Raw genomic sequence first — 26,987 nt, forward strand, 5'->3', positions numbered from 1 at the left:
GAAAAAGAAACCAAGGAACTAGACACTCACCCAACAAAGACAAGACTAGATACAGCACCTAGAATTACAATCTTCCCAATATCAAATGCCCAGACAACAGTGTAAAAACACAATCAGTCATAGTCAGGATAATATGTCTCCACTAGAGCCCAAAGCCACAGCAGACCCTGAATATTCCAACAGAGTTGAAGCATGGAAAAAAATCCTTGAAACAGCTTTTACAAATATGATCGAGGTATGTAAAGAGGGAATGAATAAATCCCTTAAAGAAATCTATGAAAACACAGTGGAAGGAAATGAATAAAACCATCCAAGACCTGAGAGTAGAAATAGATCAATGATGAAAACCCAAACTGAGGGGAATCTGGACAGGAAAACTTTAGGAACTTGAACAAAAACCACAGAGCCAAGTTTCATAAGCAGAATACAAGAGATGGAAGGAAAAAATCTCCAGCATTGAAGGCATGATAAAAGAAATGGTAACCTTGGTCAAAGGAAACTCCTGGCACAAAACATGCATGAAATCTGGAACACCATGGAAAGACCAAATATAAGAATAATAAGATTAGAGGAAGGGGAAAACACAGGTCAAAAGCACAGAAAATAGTTTCAACAAAATCATAAAAAATCTTTCCTAGCCTAAAGGAGATGCCTATCAAAGTACAAGAAGCCTACAGAATACCAAATAGACGATTGAGCAAAAAAATGTCCCCTTGGCACATAATAGTCCAAATACTAAATATATACAACAACAACAACAACAACAACAACAAAGAGTATCAGCAGCTGCAAGAGAAGAAGATCAAGTAATACTGTGATAACTACTTTGGTTGCCAGTTTGACTACATCTAGAATTAACTAAAACATCAAAATACTCAGCGCACATGTGAGGGAGTTTTGCTTAATTAAATCATTTGAAATGCGAAGATCCACCTCTATTCCCAATCTTTGAGAGAGAAGAAACAGCTTTAGTTCAGATATTTTGAGGTGGAAAGATCCAACTTTAATCTGCGCCGCATATTCTGTTGAAAGCCTATGTAAAGACATGGAAGAGGGAAGCTTCGCTCTTAGCCTGCTTGCTCCTTCCCTTACTAGCAAGTCCATCACTTCATGGCGTAATAGCCTACTTTTTGAGGACTCAAGCATATAACATATACCAACCTCATGAACTGAGCAACTACTTGATTCTTAGACTTTCTTTTCATAGCAGCCATTGCTGAATTAGCTATGCCACAGCCTGTAAGTCATTTGTGTAAATACCCTTTCTCTCATCTCCCCCTTTCATCTATCTATCTATCTATCTATCTATCTATCTATCTATCTATCTATCTATAGATATCTCTATCTATTCTTTCCATGAAGTCTAGTACTCTAGAACACCCTAATACAAACATCTATGCTCTAAGCACAAGGTCACCGAAGTTTGTAGAAGAAAGACTACTATAGTTTAAGTCACATATTTACCCTCACATACTGACAGTGAGAGACTTCAGTACACCACTCTTCCCAGAAGACAGTTCTTTCAGACCGAAGCTAAAAAGAGAAATGCTGGAGCTAACAGACATTATAAACAAAATGGACCAAACAGATGTATACTGGACACTTCACTCAAACACAAAAGAATTTGTCTTCATCTCAGTACCTCATGGAATTTTCTTCCGAGTTGATGACGTGCTCAGACACGAAGTCTCAATAGATATAAGAAAATTGAAATAACTCCCTGCATCCTATCTGACCACTACGGATTAAAGACAAAAATAAACAATAACGGAAACAACAGAATGGCATATAAATTGATGGAAACAGAGAAAATCTCTAATGAATGAAAAATGGGTCAAAAAGGAAATAAAAAAATCAAAGACTTTCTAGAATTGGATGAAAGTGAATACACACCATACCCAAACTAATGGGACATAACGAAGGCGATTCTAAGAAGCTTGAACTCTTAGAACTAAGTGACTACATAAAAAAGACTGGTAGAGATCTGATATTAGGTCTGAAATCTATAAAACAGAAACAAGCAAGCAAGCAAGCAACCAATATAAACAATCAATGAAACAAAGAATTAGTTCTTTGAGAAAATCATAAAGATTAATAAACCTTTATCCAAATTAAGTAAAAGTCAGAGGGAATATCCAAATTAACAAAAGCAGAAATGAAAAGTGCGATGTAACAACAGATACTGAGGAAATCTTGAGAACTGGCTTAAAAACCAGTACTCCACCAAACTGGAAAATCTGAAAATAATGGATAATTCTCTCAATATACATCACTTACCAAAGTTAAATCAAGAGCAGATAACCGATTTAAACAACCTCTAGTGAAATAAAAACAATAATTAAAAGTCTCCCAACCAAAAGAAGCCCAGGGCCAGATGGTTTTAGTGCAGAATTCTACCAGACTTTCAAAGAAGAGTTAATATCAACATTCATTAATTCATTCCACAAAATCAAAACAGAAGGAACATTGTGCAATTCATTTTATGAGGCCACAATTAACCTGATACCCAAACCACATAAATATCCAGCAAAGAAAAATAATTCTAGACCAATTTCCCTTATGAACATAGATGGAAAATCTCAATAAATACTTGAAAACCTAATATAAGAACATGGTAAGAAAGATCATCTACCAATAACAAGTAGGTTTCATCAAGAGATGCAGGGATGGCCCAACATACATGAATAGATAAATGAAATTCATACACATAAACAAACTGAAAGACAAAAACACATGGACACCTGGTCATCTTAACAGATGCAGAAAAAGCCTTTGATAAGAATCCAACAGTCTTTCATGAAAGAAGTCCAGGAGAGATGAGGGATACAAGGGGCATGCCTTACCATATTAAAGACAGCTTCTAGCAAGCCCAGAGTCTACCTCACCTTAAATGCAGAGAAAAATCAATTTCCACTAAAATCAGGAACAAGACATGTTTGTCTGCCTTCTTCATACCTATCTAAAATAGTGCTTAAAGTCTGAGTTAGAGCAACGAGACAACTGAAGGAGGAGATCGAGGGTTACAAACTGGAAAGGAAAGCATCAAAGTTTCTTTATTTGCTGATGATAAGATAGCATACACAAGCAACCTGAAAAATTCCACCAGGGAACTCCTACAGCTGGCAAACACTTTCAGTGAAATAGCTGTATACAAAATTAACTCACAAAACCCAGTAGCCCTCCTATATACAAATGACAAGTGGACTGGGAAAGAAATTGGGAAAACAACATCCTTCACAATAGTCTCAAACAATACAAAATGTCTTGGAGTAACTCTAACCAGGCAAAGGAAAGACTTATATTAAAATCTCGAGTCTTGAAGACAGAAATTGAAGAAGATATGAAAATATGGAAAGATCTTCCATGGTCGTGGATCCACAGGATTAACATAGTAAAAATATCCTACCAAAGGCAATCAACAGATTCAGTGTCATCCACATCAAAATTCCAGCATAATGGAAACACACACACACACACACACACAAAACACACACACAACACATACACACAACACACACACATACACACAACACACACAACACACACATACACACAATACACACATACAACACACACACAACACACACATACACACAACACACACATACAACACACACACAACACACACATACACACAACACACACACATACACACAACACACACATACACACAACACACACATACACACAACACACACATACAACACACACACAACACACATACAACACACACACAACAGAACACACACACAACACACACATACAACACACACAACACACACATACACACAACACACACACAACACACCCATACACACAATACACACACATAACACACACACAAACGCACACACACACACACACACACACACACACACACACACCAGGACTGGAATAATTAAATAACTGCTGGAGGTATACATTCCCAATTTTAAGTTGTGCTACAAAAATAATAATAAAAACAGCATGGTATTGGCACAAAAACTGGCATGTTGATCAATGGAATAGAATTGAACACCACACACAAATCCACACACCTACAGCTGCCTGATCTTTGATAAAGGAGCCAGGAACAGACAATGGAAGAAGAGACAACATTTTCAACAAACTGGACGGCTGCAGGTAGAAGAGTCCAAACAGATTCATACTTATCACCCCACATAAAGCTCAACTTTAAATGGATCAAAGACCTCAACGGAAAACCAGGTTCACTGATCCTGATAGACGAGAAAGCAGTTAACAGCCTTGAATTCATTGGCAAAGGAGAATACTTTCTGTACACACTAACGTGGAGACTGGGATTGACAATTAACAAATGGGACCTCATAGAACAAAGAAGCTTCTGCACAACGCTGGGCATTATCATTTGGACAAAGCAGCAGCCTACAGAATGGGAAAAGATTTTTACCATTGCACATCCAATAGAGGGCTAATATCGAAGTATATAAAGAACTTAAGAAACTAGGTAACAAGAGAACAAGTAATCCAATTAAAATGGGGTGAGATCATTTATCACTATATTATTAGTAGGGGAAACTCAAATGGCTGGGGGAAAAAAACACTTAAAGTTCAACATCCAGGGAAATTGAAATGAAAACTACTCTGAGACCCCATCTGACAGCTCATGCTGGCAAGACTGAGCTGACACTTGTAAGGAGTGTGGGGAGTAAGGGGAACACTCACTTATTTTTAGTGGAGTACAAACTTGTACAGCCTCTGTGGAAATCAGTACGGTGGTATTTCAGGAAGATGCAAACTGATCTACCTGAAGATCCAGCTATGTATACGTCTCTTGGGCATACGCCCAAAGGCGGCGGCTTCATCTTTCAACACTTGCTCAACCATATTCATTGCTGCTCTATTCATAGTGGCCAGAAATTAGAAACCACCTAGATGTCTCTCAACAGGAGGACAGATCAAGAAAATTTGGTATGTTTACACAACAGGCTATTTCTCAGCTGGTTATATTTTCAGGCAAATAGATGGAACTAGAATAATCTGAGTGTGTAGCCCAGAACCAGAAAGACAAACGTGTATATGTTCACATATATGTGACATTAGCTGTTCAATCAATGATAACAACACTACAATCCCACAGAGGTTCGGTACCGAAGAAGGGCCTGGAGGGTACAGATAGATCCTATTAGGAATGGGAAGTAGATTAGATACTTACGGACAGATGAGGAGCTGAAAGGGGAGGATTAGGTTGGGAGGAGTGAGACGAATAGGAAATATGTGGAGAGACAGTTAAAACTGGGGGGCATTTGAGGGGCAGTATGAAAATCTAATACAGTATAAACCTTCTAAAATATGTACACATATTAAGGCAACCCAAAAGATATCACCAAGTAATAGGGGATACAGAATCCCACCTGGCTGTCTCTTGTTACCAAACAAGGCTTCTCGTACTGAGATTGGGTTACATCTAATCATGTTGTTTGCCAAAGTGGTCCCATGGGAATCTCCAAACAACCCAGGCTGTTGCCAAGGAAATAGATTGCTCTTCACAAACTGGCAGCAAGGTCTCATTGCTGAAGACAATACCTACACGACTCATTAAACATGGAGAAATCGAGCTGGTACCAACACAGAGCTTTCCCCGCTGTGTTCTAGCATCTTTGGTACATGCCACCAGAAGAGATATACCTTGTAGGTTCTGTGTACGCTGCTTCAACCTCTGTGAGTCATATGAGCTTTGCTTATGTTGATTTAGAAGGCCTTGTGTTCTTGGTGTCTTCAATCCCCTTTGTTCTTACACTCTTTCTGCCTCCTTTTCAAAAGAGTTTCACTGGCTCTGCGGGGACGGATTTTGTATGCTACCAAAAGAGCCACACAAACACTGAGCCAAGCACAAACCCTTTGATATACAATGGTATCATCCCTACAATAGATGCTAGACCAATGGTTCCGAATTTGTGGGTCATGACAACTGGAAACACAGATATTTACATTATGATTCACAACAGTAGCAAAATTACAGTTATGAAGTGGTAATAAAAATAATTTTATGGTTGGGGATCACCAGAACAGAAGGAACTGTATTAAAGGGTTGCAGCATCAGGAAGGTTGAGAACCACTATGTTAGATCAGTGGTGGTACTAAGTTTGGAGTAACCAGCTGAAATTTGACTTCAGGCCCACGCATTGAGATGAAACGCATTCCAACACTGCTTAGGTTACTTAGAATCTGATAGTACATAGCCCAGGGAACTAGGGTTAAAAGCTAATAATCCTGGTCTTTAAAAAAAGAGTCAGGTACTGTGGCACATGTTTTTAATCCCAGCACTCAGGATGCAGAGGCACACAGATCACTGAGTTTAAGGCCAGAATAGTTTACAGAGCGAGTTAAGTTCCAGGAGAGCCAGGGCTATGCAGTGAAACCCTCTCTATCTGTCTGTCTGTCTATCTGTCTGCCTGCCTGCATATCTATCTATCTATCTATCTATCTATCTATCTATCTATCTATCTATCTATCTATCTATCTTTATAGATCACTGCCTTGTTCAGTCATCATTAGAGAAGCTTTGTGGCTCTCTCTCTCTCTCTCTCTCTCTCTCTCTCTCACACACACACACACACACACACACACACACACACACACAGACACTCCTTGAAACACTCAGTTCTAAATGGGATGTCTATATAATCTGTCTCCTCAGGGCTCATGAAACTGCAAAAGAGGAGGCAAAAAGTGTAAGGATCAGAGGGGACTGAAGACACCAAGAAAACAAGGACTCTAAGCCAATATGGCAAAGCTCAGAGACTGAGAGAGCATGCACAGGCCTTCATGGTTCGGCACCAGGTTCTCTGCGTCTATATTATGCCTCTTAGTCTAGTGGTTTTATGGGATTCCTAAGAGTGCAAATGAGTGGCTCTCTGGTTCTTACGCCTTCTCTTGGGCTCTTTCCCTTCTTGTCCCACTACGACGTAATAGTTTTTGTTTTATCTTATCTTATCTTATTTTGTTATGTTTTGTTATTATCCCTTAGAAGCCTGTTCCTTTCTAGTGAGATACAGAAGGGGAGTGGATGAGGATGGGTTTGGAGGTAGGGAGAAACTGGGAGGTGTAGAGGGAGGAGTCAGAATATATTATGTGAGAAAACAGTCTATTTTTAATAAAAAGGAAAACAATTTTAAAAAGAAATGTAAGGTTTTGCAAGTCTTCATTTTTGTGTCATGTCCCATAGATAGAAATTTTGCAAATGTTAACTCACTTGATATTTATAAAAACTGTAGAAGGATATTTAATTCCCAGTTTGCCGATGAAGTTTGTGAAGCAATTAAATAACTTGGCATACATAACTGTAGACATGATTTAGATTCAGAGACTCTAGTGCTATGGTCCAACTAACAAAAGTATTCTGTGTTACCGATGCCAAGGAAAATGTGTGGGCACTGTTAGGAACAAATTTCCAGGAGCAATGGTTCTCAACCCGTGGGTCACGACCTTTGAGGGGTTGAATAATCCTTTCACGGGAATCTAATATCAGATCTCCTTTGTATCAGATATTTCCATAACAATTCATAACAGTAGCACAATTGCAGTTGTAAAGTAGAAACAAAAATAATTTTATGGTTGGGGTGCCACCACAGCATGAAGAATTGTGTTAAAGGGTTGCAGCTTTAGAAAGGTTGGGATCCACTGCCCTAGAGCAATGCTAACATTTAAGACTGAAGGTGTGGAAAAAAGTGAGGCAGCACAGATATGACTGTTTCTTCTGCACCCCTGTATCCTTGCCCATTTATACCCCGAGGTTTAGATGAGCCTGAGAGCAGGAGAATCAGAACAAAGCACAGCTCTTGAATATTAAAGGAGTGGTGGGGAAACTCTGAGGGAGAGGCCGGAGGGGTAGAGCTAGTGTATCCCCAAATAGTTTGTACCCTGGAAAATGAGGAAGGGTGAATCAAGATATTAGGTTAGTTCTCCACCCAAGGTTTTCTTTTAACACATCCTTTCTCCAGTTGCAGACATGTCAAGAAATAATCTCAACAAAATAATTGCCAGAAACATAGTTTCCAGTCAGAATAACTCTAAGCATAAGCATTCATTGCTCTGTTTCCTGTTTGGAGGCAGTGTGACCTCCTGCACCTGCTGCCAGACTTTCTCAACCACGATGAACGTATCCCCTAGAACTGTAAGCCAAAAGAGGTCCATCTTAGGATGGTGATTGAACTAAATAATCTGCAGTGCAGAGATGACATATTGACAAGTCTCCTGGGTGTTATAACAAAGAATGTGTGAGCGCCAAAAGAGTTGGCGGTGGGCCACCATTAGCAGAAGATGACACAAAAGGCCCTGTAGAGCCATTTGAACAACATCTCAGAAGCCAAGATGTTTACAGATTTCACTCGACACACATGTGCTAAACTCAGAGTAAGGAATGCCCTTTAAAGTGAGGTAGGATTCTTAGGCTTGGTTTGTTTACTCGGCATTTGTAAGATCATTGGTGTATACTTTTCCTCGGGTTACCTGCAAAATGGGACTAATGCGACTATTCTATCAGGCCAAGATCCTCTTGTTAAATGAGACTCTGGGGTTAAAAAACTAATACCCCAAAGTGAAGGTTCTAGAAGCCACCTTGGGGTAAAATTTCACCATGACCTTGTGTCCTCTTGTCTCCTGATTCCTTTTTATTCCTCTTCCTGCAAGAGGCAAGCTACAGAAACTAGAATCTCTCTTCTCTAAGGTAGGTCACAGAAACTAGAGCCCCGTGCCTCATAGCAAACCACAAATCCAGGGAACACCAGTCTGTTGTTCTCTTGCTTTTCTGTGTTCTATGAAATCCTCTATCACAGCTTTCCTGGTAGTAAGATTTATACTCTGGAAGCGGCTGGAACGCTACACAGAGAGTCGAAGATCTGAGGAGAGAGGACCTCATGGCTTTCCCCATCCAGTCTATTAACATTACATAAGACCCAATCTGTCCAGTCAGATTTCTCCATGGCTGTTTATTCGTCCATAAGCCTAAGCCTAAAAAAATGAAGAGACCATCTGAGTCTGTGGGTCCCCAGTTTGAAAGCTCTTGTATCACACAGAACTGTGATCAAATACCTCCCTTCTTTGCCTGTCTTTTGATAAAGGGTGTCAGATAGGATCTTTTATGATAATCAAGAAGTGAATACAGCCCCTACCTTTCCCCCACATAACCAAGGGCTGCTGTTTGCCACATCCCAGCGTTATTCCGATGCTTTGGGTCACTTGAGTATGACAAGGCACGCAAGGGAAACCTGATGTTCAAAGAACAGTTGTAGTTAGGACAGAGAGCTGTAGGTCTCCGGGTTCAAAGCCCCCCAGAGCCTTCATAGACAGACACTTTTCTGAACTAGGATTGGCAAAGCAGTTATTTATTTTCTGGTCAATGTTTTGCTTAGATGTCTGGTTTCTCCTGCTTGTTTATTTTGCAACTGAAACTAAAGACATGGCCAGAGCCTGGCCAAATTTCCCTAATTTTAACTACGTTCCTTTCCAGATATTGTAGTAATATAGACCAGATACATACATATAAGTGCACGCTTGGTAGACACATAGGTGCACAAATGAAAGAATACATGTACATAAATATGTATACTCAGATCCTGTCTGTGCACTAAGCTCTTGGTTAGAAACTTCTCAGTATGCTCACTAACCATGCAGGCAGATACAGAACAGGACCCATTCATTAATGCCATATCTGAGGTCACAAAAAAAAAAAAAAAAAAAACTCCAAGAAATCCGTTCTATAAATTGTCTTTTTACTCTGCGTTTTTCATTTCTCTCATAATTTGCTCCCCTCGATGTGTTTGTGAACCGAACTTGAGGCCTACTCTTTCTTAGTTTGAAATTTGTTTGTTTTTAAGGAGTTTACTAGTTGACAAGTTAACCTTCCTTAAAAAAAAAAAAATCAGGAGCGACAAAAGAGTTATGATTCTGCGCGCGGTGGCCCATTGCAGGGCTGTCCCCACAAACTCATTTTACCTGCGAGCTACTCCTCCAAGGCTCATTTGCTGCTACTGGCTGAAAGCTTCAAGTCCAGGCTGCAGGCGGCTGCCGGCCCCAGTGTAGCTCAGTGACCCCGCAGCTGTCCACCCGCCCGGCCGCGTGGAAGAATTCCAGGAATGCAGCGGAAGTCACTGGCTGCTCCCTGGGCGGGTCAGGTGACTGGCTGCTCTGGCTCCGGGGCAGAGCTACCTTCAAGCACAAAGGCAGCTCCAGTAACCCAGGGCTGCTGGGGACTGAGAAGACAGAACGCCCTGTGTTCGTGGAAATCTACACTTTCCCTTCCGAGATTAGGTGGGGGTGGGGAAGCCACGCAGGAAGCCGGCCAGGTTGGAGCGGGTGGTGGGATGACCCGGCCTCTGCAGAGCAGGAAACTTAGTGAGACACAGGAGTTCAAAACTCAGAACCGTGTGTAGGTCACAGCCTGGAAGAAACGACCCCCTCGCCGCCCTGCCTCTAGATTAATGTCAGTGGAAGTTTCAAGATATCTAGGGTTACTAGTGGGGAGAACAGGCTGGCTCCACGAAACCATGCAACCTTTCACTCTATTTGGTGGAATTTGGGAGGTTCTTCCTGACCAATATCAGTGGCTCTCAACCTTCCTAATGATGTGGCCCTTTAATATAATTCCTCATGTTGTGGTGACTCCAACCATAAAACTGTTGCTACTTCCTACCGGTAATTTTGTTGTTATGAATTGCAACGTAAGTAAATATCTGATCGGAAACTCCTGTGAAAGGGTTATTTGACCTCTAGGGGGTCCCAACCCAGCTGATCTACATAGATAAAATAATATAGACTGTATTTTTAAGTATTGTTGCAGAGTCAGAAGAATGTTTATCTAGCTTAATCTTTTGATTAAGTGTGTGGAGGGGGCAATCTAAGCCCCACTCCTTTTAAATAAGGCCTCCCTATGTAGCCTTGGCTGGCCTAGACTTGGCTCCTTATGTAGGCAGTTGAACTTGGCTTTGAACTCACAGAGATTTGTCTGCCTCTGCCTCATGAATGCTGGGACTAACTGTGTGTGCATTTCACCCAGCCTCTGAGTTGTTTAAACATATGGGTGCATATTTAAAAATATGTTATTTTAAAAAAGAATTTTATTCTTTTAAATCCATAATTTGCTCCTATAGTAGGTCTCTTGGCCATCAGACCCTCCTTCAGTCAGATTACGATGGCACATCTCCTGCAGGTAAATCCATGTTCAGGATAACAAAACACAGACAATGTCTTCCTGGGAGTGTTCCCCACCAAAGTAGGTCAGGGACTCAAAAACATAGACAGGGCCTTCCCGGGAATACTCCCTACAAAGCCAGGTCAGGAGCTACAGCCAACATTCTAAGAATCATGGCACAAATCTTCCCGGACACTTGACCTTCAGTCCTATTTTCTCCCTGTCCTCAGAGGCAGAACTGTCTACAGAAGAGTTCCACGACAAGATGGACGCCAGTCCTTACCCTCAAAGTCTATTATTTTCTTAGTAATTTTCCAGCGTACAAGATGACCACTGAAGTCTCCCACTTTGATGGACTAGAAGAGAATTCTTCAGGCTTTTTTCTTCTGATTGCTGGTTTTGAAATCCTTCAATTTTGTTCAGTGTCCTTAAATGTTTCAAGCACGTCGCATCTGGGATTTGAGGTTCCATAGACACCAGCAAGAGGATCAGGCAGTAAGAGTGTGGGAACCTGGAGACCTGCTCTCCAGTCTCTGCTATGCCATGGGCATAGAGACCTGGGCAGTGAATTAGTCTCTCCCGTGCTGTATAAAACGAGAGTGGCCTCCATTCTGTCCTTTGGAGCATTATCCCGCTTCTCTGGTACTGGAGTTGAAACCTAAGGCCTTGTGCAGCTTCGGCCAGGCTCTGCCGTTGACCTCTATCAGCATTCTTCACTTTATCTTGGGACAGCATCTCACTAAGTTGCCCAGCTTGGCTTTGAGCTCACTCTGTTGCCAGGCTAGTCTTGAACTCAAGATCCTCCTACCTTAGCCCCTGAGTATTTTATGCCCTTAGACCCTGGGTATTTTTATTCTTATAGAAAATGTCCCGTTAGCATATCATTATGTCATAGCTTTTAAAAGTCAGAAACTCATGGTGTGGTTAACTAAATCCAGTTCTTGGTATAAAGACACTTAGGGTTACTTGCTTGTTTTGTTTTCTGTTTGTGTCATTTATGTATTTTAGTTGTACGTTTTATTAATCTTAAGTGTGGGTAAACTTCATTTGTATCATGAAAATTTCACTAACTTATATTCTTGGAGGCAACTCTGATTTCTTGGAGAAGTAACCTTACTGTGGTTCTTCTTACCTCCCCCATGGCCTAGTGGTATCTGGTTTTGTTTACAGATCAGAAACAGACGAGGGTGCAGTATCTTAGACTTTTCATGGCTGGGTAATCCAAATACAACTGTTTTCCGTATTAGTATAATATTTACTCTCCTGTTTACCAGAGAAGGGTATGCCCTTGCAGGGAACCAGAACTTTTCAAGGTGACCTATACTCATTGTTCACTTATAAATATATTAATTAATGATTTACCCCATCATGGGTCTGTAGACGCTACTCTGTCAGTAAATACAGGGCTCAGTCCCTGTAAGGTAGGGATAGTGCCCTCAGAACACAGACAGATCTTTAGGAGAAGATTTTGATAGTTAGCTCAGGAAGCCAATTTGTCCTGAGGTATTCAAGCCTTTACCTTACAACCCAGGTTAGAATAGGTCTGACTGAGTCCCTACTTCAGAAAAATTCTAGAATAGCAAGGTTTACACTTTGAGCAGCATGACTGCATCAAAACATGTTCGTTTAATTTACCTGAGTTAAAAATGTCTGTTGACTAACTTAGGTCCATTTGGAAGCTGAATAAATTTCCCAGATAGATTCTTTTCCCTTGAAAGAAAGGATTAAAGATTCTTTTGAAGAAACATCGTTTTCACACGGTGTGAAAAGACCACAGGCGCTCCCAGGGGACTCCCCCGAAAATATTTCAGCCCTCCCCACACACTGCTTTTGTTTCCTGGGCAGCTCTGCTTCCCTCTTCTGTGACATGTTGCTGCATTTCACTTGCACCAAAAGCCTCCAGTGCTAGATTAGTCCAAACAATTCCAAGATACCCATACCTGAGGGGTTTTGTCAAAATTCGTACAGTTCAAATTTGCAGCATGCATGCTGTAAGATCATATAAAATAGAGAAGTTTTGCTGTCTATTCATCAAAAGCTCAAAGCATGTCCTTTGAAATTGCAAATTTTGAACACAAATGGAGAAGTGTTGCCATTTGTGGACAATGAGAGGCAACTAATCGAGTCTAGCAAACTTTCTACAGCACTCAATTTTGGGATGATTTCATAACATGTCCATTTTCATCTGCAACTTTTGACTTGGCAGGTCATATTTTCCTCTAGACCAGCATATATCTTGGGTTTTAAAAAAATCCACATTCAAATTCTATTGGGATTGTTTTTCCAGGAAGCAGGCCCAAATTCTCAAACCATGAGGATACCCAGTGTTGAATGTATGACTATGTCATTTAAATTTCCAATATTACTCTGCCCTATGAAGAATTCAAATCATTTCCTAGGTTTAACTTTTAAAACATGGATGCCATTGAACCCACTTGTTGATCATTAAATCAATTTAAATGTGCGTTTGAAAGACCGAAGAAGTAGCTATTTCAGATCACAATTTGTAATATGCACACAGCAGCAGTGATGAACCACACCGACGAGTGTCCAGCCTCTGACTGGAATGGGGCTACTTAGCTTCCTGCAAAAACAACAGCAGGGACTGTTTCTCTGCTCATTGCAAGAGGCTTCTCAAGGTGAATGAATGTGTGGAAAGAAGACCACAGTTATGCGTTAAAACAATATGTACACAAAGAGTCCAGTACACAGCTCCTAAAAGCACTTTATCTGCACAATCAGCCAGCCCTTGGAAGCTTCTCTGCTCAACTTTCCCAGCCCTTCTCTGTTCTTGCCTCCCTGCAGTTTCTGGCCTTTACTTTGATTAGCTTTTGTTTCTGCTGAACAAAGGGACAGGAAAGAAGACAGCCATACCTCCTAGCACGGGACACTGGCAGGTGCAGGCAACAGAAGGCAAATGCTTGATTCTTCGAACACTTCAGCTGGGACCCAGGACCTCGCTCAGAGGCAGCCCTGCAGCAGCGCCTGCCTGTCCTGTAGGTGGCTGCTGGCACGGTCCCTGTGTGCTTGTCAAGCAGCTCTGCGCTAGAGTCCCTCTCGTGGACTCACCGTGTGGTATCAGGCGAATGAGTAACTTTTCTCCCTTTTCCAAACTTCTGTTTCGGATCTAACAATTGGCACAGTTCCACTGACTTCCTCTGTAGACTTACAGCAGATCCTCGGGGACCGAATTGTAGTGTAGAAGAATTGAATTTGCTACCAACCAGTAATTTAGGTTCCGTTAATGAATAACTCACTTTAAAGAATGAAGGAAGTTTTAGGTTAATATCAGATTTGGGGCATTTATGCAGGCATGTGTGAAAGAGGTGGGAAGAGATGGGGGTTATGGAATGGGACAATATTTAAACAAACATGATAGAAGAAAAATACCATGCAGCAAGTGCCTGAAGGAGCAGCTTTCTAACTACTATATCAGTATTGCTAGTGGAACACTGGAACATCCCTAGAAATCCTAGGAAGTTTTCTAATCCAGCAGGGTTTCTTCTGTGTCCATTGCAATTGCTAACTCATTTTCTTTACCTTCCAAATATGGAACTGTCTCTCAGACTTAATGCATAGGGGATTCCTTCCAAGCTATCCCATGTTTCCACAGATCTCTGTCTTCTAAGGAGAATGCAAAACCACTAATGCATAAATTAATTGGTGGTGCCCAGTAGACCGATACATCAGGAGGCTCCTCTCTCCCCTAACAGCTGTGTAATAGACTTTCTTCCTTTATTGATCCGAGGTTTCTGCCTGAATAGAATGTTGCTGATTCCATGTACAGCTTTCAGGTAAATTGGGCGAGTACATTGGATCAAAGCAGAGGGGGAAAGTGAGGTTTAAGGTATACAACAAAAATATTGTATGTCTGCATCACTGGCAATTACATACAAAGCCACATTTAGATGTGTGGATTACGTTTTCCTGTTTGCTACCCAACACCCCATCATTCTAGTCAAAATTGCTCCCAATCTTCCCTTGGGAAGCCACATTCTTTGGGTAGAGTTGAAGCATATATACAAGATGCGCCTTACCTAATTGCTTTTAGCCAAGCAGAGAATCATAGCGAGTGATTTAGGGAAGACACATGGTCCTTCCAAGTCAATCAATCAAACAGCGAAGGTCAATGTTTGATCTCAGTGGCAACTATCTTTGTTGCTGATTTTGATAACAAAAAGATGCCAAGTCATATTGCTTTTGCTGTATTGTCACTAAGAAACCCCAGTGACTTCATTTGAGCCCTTGAAGACAGCTTCTTCTAAAGATATATTTTCCATGTATGCCAACACAGTGTTTCACAATGGAAGTGATTTGGCTTGGCTTTTCTGCTGCTTCAGTTGGTGGGGGGGTGGGATGGGTTTGGGGGTGGGGGATAATCTGATCTAGGTGTGTAGCTAGACCCTCTCATGAGTACACCTTAAGTATTAGCAGTGTATAGATTCACCAGGACACATTTGTAACAAATGCACAAATGCATCGAGTAGCAGCCACCGCGCTCCACAGACAATCAATCCCTTGGAGAGAAGAGGCATGGAAAGGAAAGCAGTCCTTCGGTGTATCTTATATTGGGGTTTTAAAGTGAGTTTCTCAACTTGTTCACTTCTCTAATATTTTCACCGGAAACTCTCCCCAACCCCCAGACCTGGATCACAGTGCCTGGCATGAACTCAAATAGATGATCTGGTCGCAAGAGACTTCCATGCATGTAGTTTCCATCCATTTCTTTGGTTTTGTAATTTGCTATGACTCTACTTTTTCCTCTTCTCTTGTACAACTTGAAACAAACAAACAGAAACATCATCTCTAAACCATAAAGTGAGAAGAAGATGCTTCTTTTATAAAAGGGGGATAAATGCTAAGGTAACCTTAAATGGATGAAGTATGGAGAAACACTAAATGTTCCTCAGTGACTATTGTCTATGAATGACTTTGGATGGTAGAGAGTGTCTCACTGTGGAGGCCAAGTCAGCCTAGAACTCTACATAGCTCAGCCTGGTGTTGAGCTCATGGCGATCCTCCGGCCTCTGCATGACAAGTACTAGGATTGTAGACATACACCACAGTGCATGCCTGCGTTTTGTTTGTTTTCACATTTTGTCAAGCGCACTATTTCTGTGTTCAGACTCTCAGCTCAGCACAGAGTCCATTGTAGCCACAGAGATGCAAAAATACTCAGAGACTCCTTTTCTTAGCTCAGCAAAATGGCATGGGAATCAAATGATGGCAGCCAAACTTCTTATGAACTGTCGGGAGTAAAGCGGGTGGCGGAGGTTTATTTAGTTTGTTTCCCTATAATAAAGGCTATTTTCATTACTATATAAATGCAATACCACTTACCACGTAATTCGAGAAGACTCATCATTCATTCCAGTAGGTAGTTTTCCTCTGTGTGAAAAGCCTGTTCTTTACCAGGCAATTAGATGGGAAAGGAGAGGACCACATTGTACTCTGCTCTGTCTTTGTCCCACCAGTGTCAATGGCTCTCACAAGGCCTTTCTATTTTAGATGTTTAACGTTTCTATGATCTGGGGTTGATACCTACCATGATCCTCAATGATTCATCGGATAGTCTGTACACTCTAGTATAGCTTTACCTCCTTGAGAATGTCAGGTTTTGTGACTTGCTTCTAACGCATAGAGCCTTACCAGGAGGCTAGCATGCTATTGCCCTGGCTCCCTTGTTATCTAAGATGCCATCACGCTCCTGGGCTCAGTCTAAATGTTCTCCTTTCTGGTTCACTGAAGTAATTGTCCATGTGGAAAAGCACATAGGACAAGGAACTAGGAGTGGCTTCTAGGACCAAAGGGTAGCTTCGTCAAAAACTAACAAGAAATCAGGGCCCTCATCCCTACAGACATGCAGGAGTGAATTCTTCCCAAACTGAAGGAGTTCTCCAGCAAAGCTTCGAGGCATGAACTCAGCTCAGCCAACACACTTGATTATTCTCTTGCAAGATCCTTAGCAGCAGCTACGACAACCAAGGATGTCTATGAGTGAAGCCCAGGGCAAAGTAGTAAACTTACTCAAAGCATTTTGCTTTGTGATTTAACATAAAGATTTATTTTGAATTAAGAAATTATATATATATATGTGTGTGTGTGTGTGTGTGTGTGAGAGAGAGAGAGAGAGAGAGAGATGATATATATGTGATATATATAGTATAAATGTGATTTATATATCTGTACATGTGTGTGCACAAGCCTGAAGAGGCCATAAGAGGATGTTGGGTTCCTAGGAGTTTGAGTTACAGGTGATTATAAGCTACCCAGTATGGGTTCTGGGAACCAAACCTTGGGTCCTCTGCAAGAATAGCAAGTTTTCTTAACTACTGAGCCATTTCTCTATTCCTACAAATTTTTTTTGTACATTTTTGTAACTCAGTTACATGATTTTCAAGTATGAATTTTCAATGACAAGTTGTGTTGTGATGTCAAAGGGTTGATATGCCTGGGTGCTTTTGAATGATCCTATTAGGTTGTAAGTCATAACTGACTTCCCCTGCAATGGAATGTTTTTCCACCTCAAAAATGAAATGGGCATCACTTGAGATTGACCTCTAGCCTACACACATGCATGCCCACGTGCCTCAGGTCCATTCAGTGATCTGCATATCTGTATCTACTACATCTTCCCCTTTGTCTACATCACTTATCATTCTTACATTTGGTAGCTCTGCACTGGTGACACTGAAGTTGTATAAAGTCTTTGTTCTTCCTGTTGGAAGCCTCTGCACTCGCTGCTGCCTCTGCCTCCCAAAGTTTCCCCTAGAGGTCCACTGACTACTCCTGCTTAGGGTTTGAATTTGGAATGTTGTCACAGTCTCATGTTTTGATCCCCAGCTTGTGGCACTGTTTTGAAGATCATGGAGCCTGTAGGAGGTAGACAGTAGGCCACTACTGGAGAGTCCTTAAAGGTCATACCTGCTGTACTAAGGTTTTTAGTCTGGTCTCTCTACTTCCTGGTTTATGTCATGTGAATAGTTACCATACACATCATCTCATTCTCTCTCTCTCTCTCTCTCTCTCTCTCTCTCTCTCTCTCTCTCTCTTTCTTCTCCCCCTCTCTTTCCTTCTTCCCCTCCTCCTCTCCTCTCCCTTTCCACCCCACCTCTGTTTTTTCACCCTTCCTCTTTACAGTCTCTTTTTTTCAGTATTTAAAATTATTTTATTTGATATTATTATAATTGTATTAAATTTTCATAAAGCACAAAATTACATACATTATAAGACAGCATTTGCAAGTTAGATACATGGAGACATTTTACAAACGTAACAATTTTATCAAATATTGTCATTTCTTTTATTGCAATTTAATTTATTGTAATGTAATTTTATTTTTTATTCAGTTTACATCCTGTCACTGTCATTTCTTTCTGCTGACAACCTGAACCTCTTCTCCTAGATTTTAAGTTATACAGGATACAATCATTGGAGTTTCTGCTGTTTCCTTTTTCTTTTCTTTTTTTAATTTTTTATTAGATATATTTCTTTACTTACATTTTAAACGTTATTCCCCTTGCCGGTTTCCTGTCCATAAGCCCCCATTCCCTCCCCTCCCCCTCCCCCATACGGGCATTCCTCCTACACATCCCCCTTACTGACCCCCATATTCCCCTGCCCTGGGGGTCCAACCTTGGCAGAGTCAAAAGCTTCTCCTTCCACTGGTGCCCCAACAAGGCTATTCTCTGCTACATATGTAGTTGGAGCCCTGGATCACTCCATGTATAGTCTTTCGGTAGTGGTTTAGTCCCTGGAAGCTCTGGTTGGTTGGCATGGTTGTTCTTACGGGGTTGCAAGCTCCTTCAACTCTTTCAATCCTTCCTCTAATTCCCCACAAGGGGGTTCTATTCTCAGTTCAGTGGTTTGCTGCTAGCATTGACCTCTGTATTGGACATGATCTAGATGTGCCCCTCAGGAGAGATCTATATCCGGTCACTTTCAGCACGCATTTTCTAACTTCATCAATCTTATCTAGTTTTGGTGGCTGTATACATATGGGCCACATGTGTGTCAGGCTCTGAATGGCTGTTCCTTGAGTCACTGCTCTAAACTTTGCTTCCATATCCCCTCCTATGGATATTTTTTCCCCTTTTAAGAAGTAGTGGGAGCGTCCACGTTTTGGTCAACCTTCTTCTTGAGCTTCCTGTGGTCTGTGGATTGCATCTTGGGTAATTTGAGCTTTTTGGCTAATATCCACTTATTAATGAGTGCATACCAAGTGCTCTTTACAGCCTCTTATAAAATATAAACTTTGGTAAAGTGTTCGATGTGAGTTTTTTTCCCTACAACCTGTGTAAAAAAGCCTGGTGAGATGGTATATAGTTTGAATCAGAATGAGAGAGGTATAAACAGGTAGAATCCTGGGGTTCCCTGGCCGGGCAGCCTGGCATAAACAGTGAGTTCCAGGACAAATAAGGGACAATGTCTAAAAAATAAGGTAGATGACACCTGAGGTTGACCTCCACACACCTCTGCATGCATACACGCACACATGCATGTGTACACGCACACAAATGCAAACCTCAGAAGGCAGAGTTTGTATTTTTCTGTTGTTCCCTGGAACTTGGATGGTGTCTGGTATATGGTATGAACCTACATTGTTGAATCAACTTTAGCTAAGGGAAGTCAACTTAAGCTCAGAGGGCCTTTCTAGGCAAGACTTTGATTACACGAAACAACCTGAAGAGGAGCAACTGTGCAGAAACCAGGCTGTCACTGGCTTTGGGAGAGGAACCTCCAAGGTTTATGTTCAGGCATGGTGGCAGAGTCAAGTCCCAGGCTCTGTATCTGTACCCCTGGGGCCACAGCAGTGGTGGTGTTCATCAGAGCCCAGGGCAACAGCTTCTCTTATCATGAGCCTGCTCTCATCAGGTGATGTTCCCATTGTCCCCCAAATTATGCAATCTCGCATTATCCTTTTGATAAAAGCTATTGCAGTTTAATTAGGCAAGAGCTGCTTCTGTTGCTTGGAACTAAGAAACACATGCTGGTGACATGGTCATCATCCTGCCTCTGTGATTTTGCCATTGCTGGCACTTCAACAAGAAATACCTGACTATGCCACCTCACCTGAAGCCATAAACTCTACCTTCCCCTGTCAGGAGGGAAGTCCATGTCAGGTGTGTCAGGTGTAATCAATCATTTTCCCTTTGACTCTACAGTGTAACTGCAAGTCAGAACCATCTCCTCCCCCAGCAACTGGCCAGTCTTCAAGAAGAAGGGTCAAGCTTTAGTTCATCTGTGTCTCTCTAGCTCTGATTTACTATTGAAGCAAAGGAAACATTAAATTCAAAAGTCATAAGGAATTTCCATATAAATGCACCAATAAAATAATAATTCTGTACTGAAAACAGTTCTTATACAGAAAGGAATATACAAACGGTAAAGAAACCCCTGAAGTGAGATACAAGATTTTCATTTCAATGTGTACACACACACACACACACACACACACACACACACACACACACACACACATTTCTAGTTATCTCAGCAGCAGCAGATTCAAAAGGAGAAGGTGCCTAGCCAGGTAATTGGAAAACCAGAGCTAGGGCACACATTACCAAGACCAGTGTGGACATCTCTCTCGTGTCACTATGAAAAGAAAACTCCAATAAGGTGCTGAACAGAGACAACCAGCACTTATCTGTCCCTGCACAGATCTGTAACAACAGTGGTCCAGCTGACTACTAAGATGAGTGACCATGGAGGATTCTGGAAATCAACAGGAGGAAAGTTGAAACCTTGTAAGGCCAGAGACCTGAGACAACAGCATAGTGAGGGTAATGAAATATCCCAGCACCTGCAACCCTGCCTGTGCACCAAGGGAAGAGTTTGGTGGAGAAGAGCAAGCCATGCCTTCATTGATCCTGGCAGTCCAGGTGATAAAAAAACTTTCGTAGCTCTTCCTGCCTTGCAGCCTATATAGTTAACCCCACATCTACATGGAACCTAGTTTTTGAAATGGGATTTACATTTTCTAGCCAGCCCCAATGGCATCATAGCCAGGAGCCATCTTGAGTAAAGGACCTACTGCCTGAATTTGGGCTCCTTTAGGGTTCAGAGCACCCTACCAGTCCCATGCTTAGAACCCCCTCACCATACTCCAATGCCTTGACTCAGGAGCTGTATGTCTTATGAACTAGATGTGACTGGGTCGAGAGAGTCTGACACAAACAGGCTAAGAATACATATTAACTTATGTTAATATTAAAATCATAATATTGAAAAGTGCAAGGCATGGAAAATCCATTTAGAATGATGCCATTAACATATGCAAAGGTCACTAGAATATATTAGAACAACATTATCTTGAGGACACCTTCATACATAGTAAAAGTTTTTTTAAAGAGGCAATAATAATATTCAGATTTAAACTCAAGATAGCATTACCTACCTAGGCAGGAAAGGGAATGTTGTGGTGCTGTGAAGAACAGACATCGTGACACAAAGATGAATTGAGGAGACAACATTTGAGACTGGGGATCCTGTCTTTAGGACTGGGGGCACAGCTTATCATGTGTGGTTTTGTGTGAGTGCCAGTACTGAGAGTAGCCACCTATGTAACATGTTCCTGGAGCACGAAGACATGAGTCTTGAGGGAACTTTTGCCTGGTGCTCGCTATGTTCTACTCTGACTCATTCTAAATGAGAAGGATTATTAGTTTGCTCTAGCTACAGCTCACTTCTGCTCAAGGATCTGGTGGACGCTATGGCTGAACTAATTGGGGAGGGAAAAAGTCCCAAGGGCACCAAGTTCATGTGGCTGAGGAGGCTTGAGGTCCTGTACTTGTGTGGAGATTCAATATCAGTAGGGAGGAACACCATAACTCCTACAGACACGACACTCATGTGAGCCTACACCATGGGTTGCCCCAATATGCTTTTGATCACAGGTTGTTGACAACACTAACTATAAAGATAACATATCAGTACAGTAAACTCTTATTGATAGAGTAAGCCATCAAATGGCATAGATGAATAAGAGGAAGAATTAGGGAGAATGTATTCAAAATGATCAGATGTAACAGAGAGGAGCTGTAACTTCTGTGATTAATGTGGAGTCATTATCTTGAGAACACCTCCATACATAGTAAAGTTACTTCTCCTTGTGGATCACTTTGATCCCTCCATGGTCTAGTCAGAGACAGTGGCTTATGGTCTTTCTCCACTGTTGGTGGAGCCAGCACTAGAAAGCCTTTGAAGCAACATCAACATCAATGACAACTGAGGAAACCACCACCCAATAGCAGTCACCACTTCCACTGTGAAGCAATCACACAGGGTGCACCTTAAGCATGCCTGTGTGTACCATGCCTGCTTCAGCTGCTGGGGTGTTCCCGCTCTTGTGAGACCTGCAGAAACAAAACGTGGATACTAGTATGAACTTGGCTCAAACTTGCTAAACACAACAACAACAACAACAACAACAACAATAATCAAACATCATGAAGTCTAACTGGAAATTAGCTTAATGTTGCAAGGTCCATGTTTGAGTGGAAGCTGCTCACTGAGTAGGTTATCACATGAAACCATGAGATGTAAGCATTCCATTAGGTGCACAAAGCTCACTGGAGGAGCACAGAAAAACGAGAACGGGGATGTGACTGCTCTCAGTGATCAGAACTCTCAAATAATTAATTTCAAAGATGATGAATTAGATGAAATGCCTGATAAGGAATTAAGAAAAATTATCCTTGAAAAAGATAATAAGATCCAAGAGACTAAAAATAAATAATTTAATTAAATTAAGAAACAATGTGTGAGTAGAAGTCCAGAGAGACCTTGAAAAAAGCGTCAAACAGGAATGAAAAGGGTAATGATTGAAATAAAAAAATTCAACTGAGAGCTTAAGAAAATAGACTAGATCAACAGAAAAAAAAGACCATCAGAGCTTGAAGACAGACTTTCAAAAATATCATATTCAGACAGACTTTAGATCTTCAGGGCACCATTAAATCAACAATCTGCTATATTGTTAATACATCCAAAGAGGAGGGAAATAAAGGCCAAGGACATATAAAACAAAAGGACAAAACACTTCCATAATTTTGGGGAAGAAATCAGTATATAAAAGCTAATAGAACCTCAGAGAGTCAAGTCTACAAACAATTCTAAATGGACAGGTCTGAGGGAGAATTAAAATCCCTAGAGAGAAAATCAGCAAGCACATTAGACTCACAGTGATTTCTCAGCAAAATCCCTGTAGATCAAGAAGACCTGGAATGATAGTCTTAAGTCTTGAACATTACTGTACCAGAATGTTTTAATTTATAGAGGAGGAAGAAATAAATCATAAACAAGCAAAGGCTAAGGGAATTCAGATCCGCTGACAAACCTTTTAAAGGATGATGTCTTAAGACAACTCCCATCATGGAAGTTCGCAAGTGTAAGTCCCACCAAAAGAGTAGGCACAGCCAGAATACAGCAAACACAGGGGCGAAGGCCAGCAGCAAACCACTGAGCTGAGAATAGGTCCCCTATTGAAGGAATCAGAGAAAGAACTGGAAGAGCTTGAAGGGGCTCGAGACCCCATATGAACAACAATGCCAACCAACCAGAGCTTCCAGGGACTAAGCCACTACCCAAAGACTATACATGGACTGACCCTGGACTCTGACCTCATAGGTAGCAATGAATAGCCTAGTAAGAGCACCAGTGGAAGGGGAAGCCCTGGGTCCTGCTAAGACTGAACCCCCAGTGAAGGTGATTGTTGGGGGGAGGGCGGCAATGGGAGGAGGATGGGGAGGGGAACACCTATCTAGAAGGGGAGGGGGAGGGGTTAGGGGGATGTTGGCCCGGAAACCAGGAAAGGGAATAACATTCAAAATGTAAATAAGAAATACTCAAGTTAATAAAGAAAAAAAGGAAAAAAAAGAGTAGGCACACAAATGAGAAATAGAAATGAATAAAATACCATCAAACTGCAAAGATGAATAAGTGAGGAAGAACTAGACAAAAGACACTAAAAAAAAAAAAAAGAAGGAAATCAACTGAATGGCAAGAATAAGTTTGTAAGTTTAGCAATATGTCTGAATGTAAGTAGTCTTAGTTGTTCAATTGAAAACAGAGAACAGTTGAATAGTGTTAAAGAAAAAGAACCAAAGGTATGATGCCTATAAGAAGAAACTTACATTACTGGTAAAAACACATCTACACTGTAAGTGAAAGAGTTTGGAAAGACGATATTCTGGTGAAATGGAATCCCCAAAATGGGAGTATTTACACTTATATTCAACAAAACAGACTTTTAGACAAAACTAGTAAGACCTAAGGAAGGCAACTGTATCATGGTCTTGGGATTAGTCAAGAAAACACAATGGCTGCTAATTTATAGACAGTGCTGGAGCACTCAATATTATAAAACACTGTATTAAAAGGAGAGATGGGATCCAATAAATAGTGAGGGACTTTAATGTTCCCACTCTCACCAATAGGTAGATCACTTAGTTTAAGTGGAATCAACAAAGAAACATCCTAGCTAAACTCTTTATGTGTTATAAATGTGTACTTATATATCTAGTACACTCATATCAAATAGACTCAGAAATTTACATAACATTCCACTCAACACCCAGAGAATACGCACACATTCATCAGCATATGAAGCTTACTCTGGAATAGACCATGTATCAAGTCATAATTCAAGTTAGCAAACTAAAGCCATGACATTATATCCTGTGATTACATGAACACAGTGCAATGAAACTGGAAACCGACAGGAAAAGCTTCAGAAATGACAGATGTATAGAGATGGAACGACATATTTTTGAACAAATAATGGATCACCAAAGTCAGAAATTTAGGAATTCCTTGAATTGGTGAAAAGTTTCCATGGTAAAGCCCGTTAGATACCTCAAAAGCAGTGTGAGGACAAAAGCTTTAAGGCATGAATGTCTACATAAAAAGCAGAAATAGTTTAAGTAGCTTCATGAGTCATTTCAGTGAGTTTAAGAAGCAAGCATGAGTCAAATCTCAGATTGGTAGAAGAAAATGAATAATGAAGGTCAGGACAAACGGCTCAGTCTAAAGGATGAGCATAGACTAACAGCAGAGCTGGCTCTCACAGAAGATAACATTGTCAGCTTGGCTAACAGAAGGGAGCGTGGGAAAGAGACGCAAGAAGGGAAGGGGAGGCGGAGGGAGGGAATTGAGAAAAATTCAAAATCAGCAGTGAAAAAGGAGACAAAAAAGAAAGCAAAGAATATGTTACAACTTACACCAAAACATCCAAAAGACCATTAATAATTATTTTTAAAAGGTATATCTTAACAAATTGGAAAAAATCTAGATTAAATGGACAAACTCCTGGCCATGTACGACCTTCCAAAATTAATCAAAAAGGACACTAAAAACATGAACATGCGAGTTAGTAGTGCAATTCAATCAGCAATAAACAGCCTTCCAACAAAGTGCCCAGGACCAGCTGGTTTAGCTGTTGAATTTTACCAAACTCCTAAAGAACTAACGTGAATGCTCCTTAATTGAAAGGAAGGGGACTCTCTCAAACTCCTTCTATGAGGCTACCAATACCATTACCATTACTGAATTTGAAAAGGACACCACCACTACCACATCACTACTACCATCAGGACCACCACCATACTACCACCATCACCACTGCCATAACAACCACTCTCACCACCAAGACCATCACTATCATCACCACCATCACCACTAAGAACACCAGCACCACCACAACAAAGAGAACTTCAGATTTATATCCTTTATTTGCATTGATTCAAAGATGTAAAAATCTTTAACACAATATAACTAACACTTTATGAACAAAACTACCTCTCAGCCCTATAACATTTTTTTAAGATAATGAATTTTATCCAATGCTTTATCTAAATCTATTGCAATGATCACATGATTTTACCTTTCGCTTGGCTTACTTGATGCCAAGTTTCTTCATACACATCTGTTGTTCTGTCTTTGCCTCCCTGGGGTAGAAGCAACTTGATCATAGTGTGTTATTTAATTTGGTTTTTATTGTACGTTGTTAAAGAAGTTTGCATCTTTGAACAGATGCAGATAAAGAATACTGATCTATAGTTCTCACACAAACAAATGAACCTGAGTTCATATCCCCAGTATACACATAAAATGTTGGAAGAATTAATATTGCCAAAACGTCTATACTTCTGAAATCCATAGCTAAGATATGGAGTCATCCTGGGTGTCCATCAGCAGTGAATGGATGAAGAAAACGTGATTTATGCATACTGTGGAATATTAGTCAGTCATAAAGAAGAATAAGACTGTTCTACAGAGTATGTGAAGCTGTAAGACTTAAATTAGGTAAAAAAAAAGCCAGACATACATATACAAGGTCACATATTTTCTCTTATATGGATTAAAAAAACCTAAAACTTCAATTGCTAAAACAATAGCAATTCCTAGGGTCTAAGAAAAGTGCCACCATGAGAACTGTGAGCAATAAGCGTAATAAAAAGAATTGACACTAATATGTACAAGACACAGGTATAAATTGAAGAGAAAATGGAAGTAAAGAAATATCAGAAGGAATGGAGAGATAGCTCAACTGTTAAAGATTAGGTTTACAACCAACATGTCAGAAAATATTAGAAAGTTTGTATTAATAAATTTGAAACTTAGACAAAATAGACAAACTCCCTGAAGGACAAACATTGTCAGTGAACAGTTGTTTGTCAGTGAACAACAGCTGTTGCACTGGACTCAAGGACCACTTAACAGGAGGGAAATCATGCCTGGTACTGGAAACCTTGCCAACTGCATGTGGCTAATGAAGTCATGGGTTAGATGAGAACCTACTATTGCCAGTTTCCTAAGTCAATATCCCTGGTCACTA

General features: G+C 40.8%; 1 protein-coding gene across 6 annotated transcripts in view; it reads right to left on the reverse strand.

Annotated features, from left to right (window-relative positions):
* Positions 1 to 14,344, reverse strand: part of Veph1 (ventricular zone expressed PH domain-containing 1) — a 254,919-nt gene extending 240,575 nt beyond the window's left edge. Inside the window, exons 1-2 of one of the 6 annotated variants that reach the window (XM_039102624.2) lie at positions 14,024 to 14,342; positions 9,132 to 9,227 (exon numbers count right to left, since the gene is read on the reverse strand). The gene's annotated coding sequence lies outside the window, so the exon portion shown is untranslated. Of the gene's footprint in view, positions 1 to 9,131; positions 9,228 to 9,954; positions 10,253 to 14,023 lie in introns of those variants that run through there. The other 5 variants (XM_039102622.2, XM_008761051.4, XM_039102623.2 and 2 more) reach the window with 5 other exon arrangements.
* Positions 14,345 to 26,987: the final 12,643 nt, after the last annotated feature.

Source organism: Rattus norvegicus, chromosome 2, assembly GCF_036323735.1.
Source record: "Rattus norvegicus strain BN/NHsdMcwi chromosome 2, GRCr8, whole genome shotgun sequence".
NCBI classification, from domain to species: Eukaryota; Metazoa; Chordata; class Mammalia; order Rodentia; family Muridae; genus Rattus; species Rattus norvegicus.